A 7,008-nucleotide genomic window follows, 5' to 3' on the forward strand; every position below is an offset into this window, starting at 1 on the left:
CTTGCTTCAAAAAGAAACCCAGGGACATGAAATACTAGTTTCTGAATTCCCTTAGCAGCCTGCCTTTTGCCCTTTCCAGTTTGATTTTCCCCAGTCACCTTTGGCTGCAAAGGCTATCACAAAAATGATCCTAAGAGATTCTTGTGGCTGGATTTAACGGGTTTTGTGTCTGTTCTTGATTCTTCCTCTGTGGCTCTTTTCTCCTCAAAGTACAGTTTCTTGACTCTGCGCTCCAGATAGTTTTCTTTTAGCTTAAAAAGTTCACCTAGACACCTCTCCCTTTATTATATATATATCTCCCACATTTTCTATTTTGGGGTGTGAGTATGCTTCATATGTCTCTTCTTGAGATGCCTGCCCTTTCACATTCTACTTCGCTAAGGTTAGGCCCCCAAATACAAATTTAAGTGTACCATCAAATTTGGTTTTTTGCTTTTTCCTGAATGATCTTTCCCTTCACTGGTCTTTATCCATATTCTTTGGAATGCCAAATGCTTTCATAAGCCTGCCTCTGTAAGTTTACTACCTCATGCTTCAGTGTTTAAATTGCTGCTGCTTTTGTCTTCCAGAATCCTTTTCACAACTTTGTCTGTGGTCCCATATCCACTGTCAATTTCACAAGACTCTCTTTTGAATTCTTAAAAATATCTTCGTACTCTTACTGACTTGCACGTTTTCTATTGTTACTTGAAGCCTCTAGATCAAAGGTGCTAAGCTTAATTTCCAAGCTGTTGTTTTGGAGTTGCAATTCGCCTTGTATAAGTAGTACTTATGGAAGCATATCTGCCTATCTTACTATTCTTCCCACACCTCACAAATTAACTCAGGATGGATTTATTTATTTATTTATTGGCAAGAAATTGAGTTTCTCACTAGAATTCCTATCCTGTCTTGGCACTTGGTTTCTAAAGTTGCAAAGTGTAGGTGTCAAACGTAAAGTGCCCCTGCTCTCCAAAGATAGTAACTTCATAAATTTGAGACAAAGCCACTATATAGACCTGATGAGTAAGGCACGAGTGTCTGGAAAGGGGGACGTTTTCATATTCTTCATCAGCTTTCCTCTTCCAGATTTTTCTGTTAGTTTCTTGCCTGATTGATATGAAACACATAACTCTCCAATTCAATCCAACATTTGAAAAAAAGAAAACAGCAAGTTATGGAGAATCAAAACCAAAAAGTTCTGTGTGGCCACATTTTACTTAGCAAGTATGACATTTGAAAACCCTGTACCCATGTGTGAGTCACCCAGGTGTTTGTAGTATTTCCATACCAGTGATGTGACAAATGTTCAGCTGTAGAACACTACCACAAATATGCAAAGTGGTTGTTTTTTTAGACTTCCATGTAGAGGTTTCGGTATTTAAACCCTCGGTTACTGTGCGGCAGGTGGTGTTTGTTCCATCACAGCGGCAAGAAAATTACATGTACTGAGCCTTTCCCTTGCTTTTCAACTTTTGTGAAGAGTTGGCAAACCTGCAAATGCAGGTATGTGTGCCTCTGAAGGTTGCAACTATGTTATTGGCAGGCAGAATGGAGGTCTCAAAGCCAAACTTTTTCCTGCTGCAGACTTGCTGCCATTGGGGGGATTTTTGTGTAAAGAGAGAAAATACCCAGAGAGAGAAAATAATTCCTATATTGCTTTGACAATTTTTGTCTCAATATGAGTTCAATAGTGCCTATTTGCACTTCCATCAGTAAGAATCTGCTATGTGTCAAAACTCGTTACTCATTCCACGCAGCTCAAAGCATACTCTGGGAGTGGTAGAAACATATTTTAATTCTGTTTTCCCAGTTTGCAACAGAATTCCTGTTGGGGATGAAGATGCAGAGAATTACATTTCTATTCAGCACTAGGAATACACCAGTGCCTTGTTGAAGCTCTTCCTCCAAATGGATGTCAGAGGCCTACTTTAGTGGAGGAGTAATGTGAATAACTTGTCTCTTGATGTATACAAGCCCTTTTTATATGTCTCTGAAAAGAGCTATTGCTCTTGGCTGTCAGAGGTGAAAGCCTGTCATGAAAGAGAAAAAGGCTTATCATGTTTCTGGATGCCTGCTTTATTAGCTTCACAACAAGGAATAGGATTAGTACACCTGAGACTCTGTCAGACTTGTATTCGTTTAGAGTGAAAAGTAGTTTGATCAGGTTGTGTACAAACATAGCTAGTCTGTTTCTTCCCTTTTCTCTCAGAAGATTGAAGCTTTCCCTCAGGAGAAGGGGGGGGGGGCCTGAAAGCCGCTCCAGGCTCCTTTCGCAATTATGTTTGATTTTCACTACTTCAGAGCAAAGTGCAGCTGTATCCTAGTATCATCTCCTTGGTAAGATCAGTTTTAGGCTGAGAAACAAACAACCAGAAATACTTGTCCAACCTCTCTTGGCATTGTTAGGAATTTCTTCAGCTGACTGCTGTACTGATACATTCCCGGCTTCAGCGTTTAAAGCTTAGATAAGTGAACCTGAACTACATTACAAATTGGTTTAAGTGGCCTGGTCTCCCCACTGAACCTTGGGAACTGTAGTTTGGTGACTTCATAGTTCAAAGTGAACTTCAGTTCACAAGGTTCCTTGCTCAAAAACCATAGCAGGAACTATGTTTGTAGTGCAGGTATACTTTTAGCCTCAATCACTGGGTTTGATTCTTCTATGCCTTTGCTTTCTGTGTCTATTTTCCCTCTGAGACTGTTCCCATTTGTAAATAAAGGGGTAACGTTTGCATTTTTTGTATAATGTAAAATGTAAAAAATAACACAGTAAAAATACCTATTACACACCCTTTTTGTCAGGCATTAGCTCTCTAGCTTTGCAACTCAACAGATCAGAACGGATAGATATATGGCATATAATACACACAAAAATACTCTGAACTAAACCCCGGTTTAGTTGCAAGTACCCACCAGAGTACTTCGGACTGGAAGGAACATGCAAGCTGTTTAATCTGTCTTCCTGTTTTATTTCTGAGAAGAAATTGCTGCTACGAACCTAAAAATGAATGTACAGTTTATTTATTTATTTTTGCTTGATGGATTTAGATTTCTGTATACAAAAGAGTTCAACCTCTAAGGCAATAAATATATTGATGTAACATAGACTGCTTCAGAGTTATTTCTTGCAGGCTAACTATTAGGACAATTTATATATGGCACAATTTATATACTGACAATTTTGATGCCAGGAATATTTACACACTTGGTTTATTACGTTGTAGGTTATTGCAGAAAAACAATCCAAAATAAGCTGCTGAGAAGCTGATAAAAACAGCAGTTGCCTTAAAACCATCCACCATCACCCCACAGCAGGAGAATACAATCGCCTTGAGGCCAAAGGCTGGACTTTTTCTTATTTTTATTTTTTGAAGGGGAGGAGGAATCTTAGCAAAATAGACTCCACTCCTAAGGTTAGCTATTCCTTTATGCTTGTGAGTTGTTTATTCATTGCAGAATTGGGAAGGGTGTGCTTCTGCATTTCAGAGGTGTGTATTTGTGAGATCCCCTTCTGAACTGAGGTGAAAGTTTTCGTTTGGGCACAAATGGATTTATTCATAGTTTAATGTAGAAGATTAACTGTGAACTGTCATGATGAGTTTATAGCGGGAGATGCCATGTATCTGCAGGGAGGCTGAGCAGCAGTTATTGCAATGTGTCCAACTAGGGGATATGGCCCACGTACTTGAGCCAAGGCATCAGAATCTGAGACATGTGAGAATCTGAGAGACATGTGATCAGATAACCTGACATGTTTTAATTTAATTTTAGTTGGTTGACCGTAGGCCAGTAAGGCTGCAGAATTCCACCCAAATTGAAATTATTAGCTGGGGGCCTTCTGAGAGAATAAAAGGCTGGGATCTGGTCAAGAAGGGACAGGGGAAACAACAAACGGGGGTTGTTGTTCATCTGCTGGAAGTTGAGTCACACAACGGACACCTGGGGACTTAAGGAGAGGCTTGGAGTGGCTTGTGAAACCTGAGAGGATCTGAGAGCTGAAATCACTGGCTAGAGCTGTGGAAGAAGAATGGCGGGGAAGCGAGGCAGCGTTCAGGAGAGTTCTGCCCTCAAGAATCAGCATCATTATGGAGAAACTGAGGTAACAACAGTTTCTGGGCAGGGGAAGGCTGCAGAAGTCCTGAAAAAAACTTGAGAGACTCAACAGGGAAGTGTTCATGGACTTGACCGAAGACTGCAAGTGTGCTCAGTCGATGAGAATTAACTGAGGAAGAGTGACATCGGGAAAATTAGCTTTGGGTTTGAATACAGGTAGGACCAAGCTCACACGATTACTGAAAGGAATCCTATGTTGTATTTGCTATTTCATTTAAAGTTGCAGCGTAACAGTGTAAACATTTAAAGCAATTCTAAGGAAGCGAAGCTGGTTAAGGAACCAGGCATACATACAAATATCACTATTTATATTTTACTAATATAATTGACTTGGTGTTGTTTTTTTACCTCATGGTTGGACCTCTGTGCTGTTTTGCCCTACTCCTAACCATGGCCAGTGGTTCTTAAACTGAGGTAGAAAATAGATGGCATTCAGATACATGGTGGCCACAGTACTAAAGGGTTAGGAAATGAAGGAATGTGACGTAGCTAAGGGGAAAAGCTAATGTGTGAGAGGCATCCCTCCATAATAATAAAAGGGGCAGTGAAAGGATGCTCATAGGCTTGTGAGGAACTAGAATATCTTTGCATCCTTCTGCTGAAGTTACACCACTGTGATAGGAGATGGTGGAAAGGGGCGCCGGACCCAGTCATGTGCCAAGCATGCAGGAGGAGGAGGAGGTAGGCTGCCTTTTCCACTTTTGTGCATGTGTATAGAAAACCTATAAATAAAGTAACCCAAGTTAGATTTGGAATAGTTCCTGTGATAGCAAAATGTGAGGACAAAGGACAAGTCAAGTCAAAAAGACCAAGCAGGCAGAAAAGCCCTTGCTTTTTCCCCTTGTTGCTTCCAGATGGAAATGAAGCCTTGTTTTTAAAAGCCGTTATCTCTTTTCCTACGCTTACATCCCTTTATCTCTGGTGTTTTTCACAACAGCACTTTTATGTTCTTTGCTGAACCCTCTGAAATATTTTTCCTGTTGCCCGTTAGCAAGCAGCACAATCTATTAACAATGTGTTGTTGTTGTTTTACCATTTTACTTCATCAGTAAACTTATGCTGATTTGGGGAATTTTTTTAAAAACTCTGCATACTCTTGTATAGAAAAGTGTCTGAGAAATATGTATACAAACATTATGGGATGTATTCAATGTAGCACTAAGGAGAACATTCTCTCAGCACAAAGATTTCTCTTTACATAATGACATGTTACGGCAAAAGGGTTCTAGCCCAACCTAGTTTTCTACGTACAGGAATGAATTGGGGTTTTTTGTTTTATGTATAAGGGAGATGCAAGTGGTATAGCCACACAAATAGTATAGCCCTTTCGCAACTTTACCATTTCAGTGGGAATGAGGTGTTTGTAACTCAGCGGATGGGACTGTGGCTGACTGCATTTCCTAGAAGAAGCAGGTTGCTCAGTTCTGTCTCATTATATTACTTGAAACAAATGTGTTTGATTATTCTGTTAAGCAAAGGGTGGGGAGCACCAAACCTCAGGAAAAGCAAAAGATGAAAAAGAGCCTCAGAATGTTGCTAAAAGTCCATCTTTATCAAATACAGTTCTTGTAAAATACCTGGAAGCCCAGCGTATTTTGATTGAAAATAACTATCTTCATAGATACTTACTGAAGATTCTCCTATCCAAAATAAAGATTTTCTATTGTTGACGATAAATGCCTCCTCTTTTGCTTCCCTTGATAGCGCCAACCAGATTTGTCACATCAGACTCAATATAATGTGTCCTATGCTGAAGACAAGCTAGTCATCATGCTAGCCTGTTCTCAGTCTTTGTTAGTAGGATAAAGCCATGCTGTTGGATAAAAGGTATCACAATATTAAATGCTGCCATTGTCAGCTCTTATTTGGTATACATCAGAACCAAAAACCCATCTCTTCAAACATTCTTCAAGGAAAACAAAAGGCCTTAAACTTTTTTTGCTAGTCCCTCCAAAATTATTCCTGCTGTACTCATTACTACTGTCCGCTAGATGGCAATAGTTTAAAGAGAATTTGTGTTCTGCTCAGCTGGCAAAAATGACATCAGCCTCTTTCACTACAGTCTATACAGAAGGCTGGCAAAGTAGAGGGAAGAGCAGTAGGTGCATATGTTTGTTTCAGCCAAGAGCCCAATTTAAAGTAGAAAGAGAATCTTGGAGGAGTTTTGGATGAAAGAGCTGCTTTTCCTGCTTGATTTGACACAGGTAATTTTAAAATAAAGTAATATAGTTTAATTAGCTTTGAACACACACACACCAATGTGTGTCCTTTAGTTTTATATCTTAAGAAGCAAATGTTTCCATCAGAGGCTCTTTGAACAGAGCCCAGGCGAGTGCATATCAGCTCTAAGTCATTATGCAAATTGCTAACTAGAATAGCCTTTTGCAAACTTTTCAGCCAAAACCTTGGATTTTCCAAGTTAAGGGGGCACTTTGGATACCCTATTCCATTCCCACTCATTGCATCAGACTGATTTATTTTTATGATTATTATTACTTAGATTTATATACCTTAAGGGGCACAAGAGCAGTTCCTTGAAATGTTTCACCAGAATCATGCAGAACCAGCCTTTGTCTTGCTTCTGTGGCGCAATATATTTTATGGCATATATGTATGGCGCACATCTGCCACAAATAGGAATGTCACTCTGGTGCACCTTGCAGTACTACCTACTGAGCTATCTGTGCCTTGGAATGGTTTGTTGAGGGCAAAATCAGATGCAATGTGAGAGACGTGACATGTTTTAATTTGCTTAGAAGTCGCTTTGCAGGAACATAGGCAGCTGGTTTGGATGGGGCCCATGACACTTTGGGGAAAGGAGGTAACACTTTCCTTCCACACACAAAAATATCCCCCTTCCTCAAGCTGCAGACGGTTAGAAGCTGAGAACAATATAGGATATTTGGATAGGAC

The sequence above is a fragment of the Podarcis melisellensis genome, assembly GCF_964234715.1.
Source record: "Podarcis melisellensis genome assembly, chromosome: 2".
NCBI classification, from domain to species: Eukaryota; Metazoa; Chordata; class Lepidosauria; order Squamata; family Lacertidae; genus Podarcis; species Podarcis melisellensis.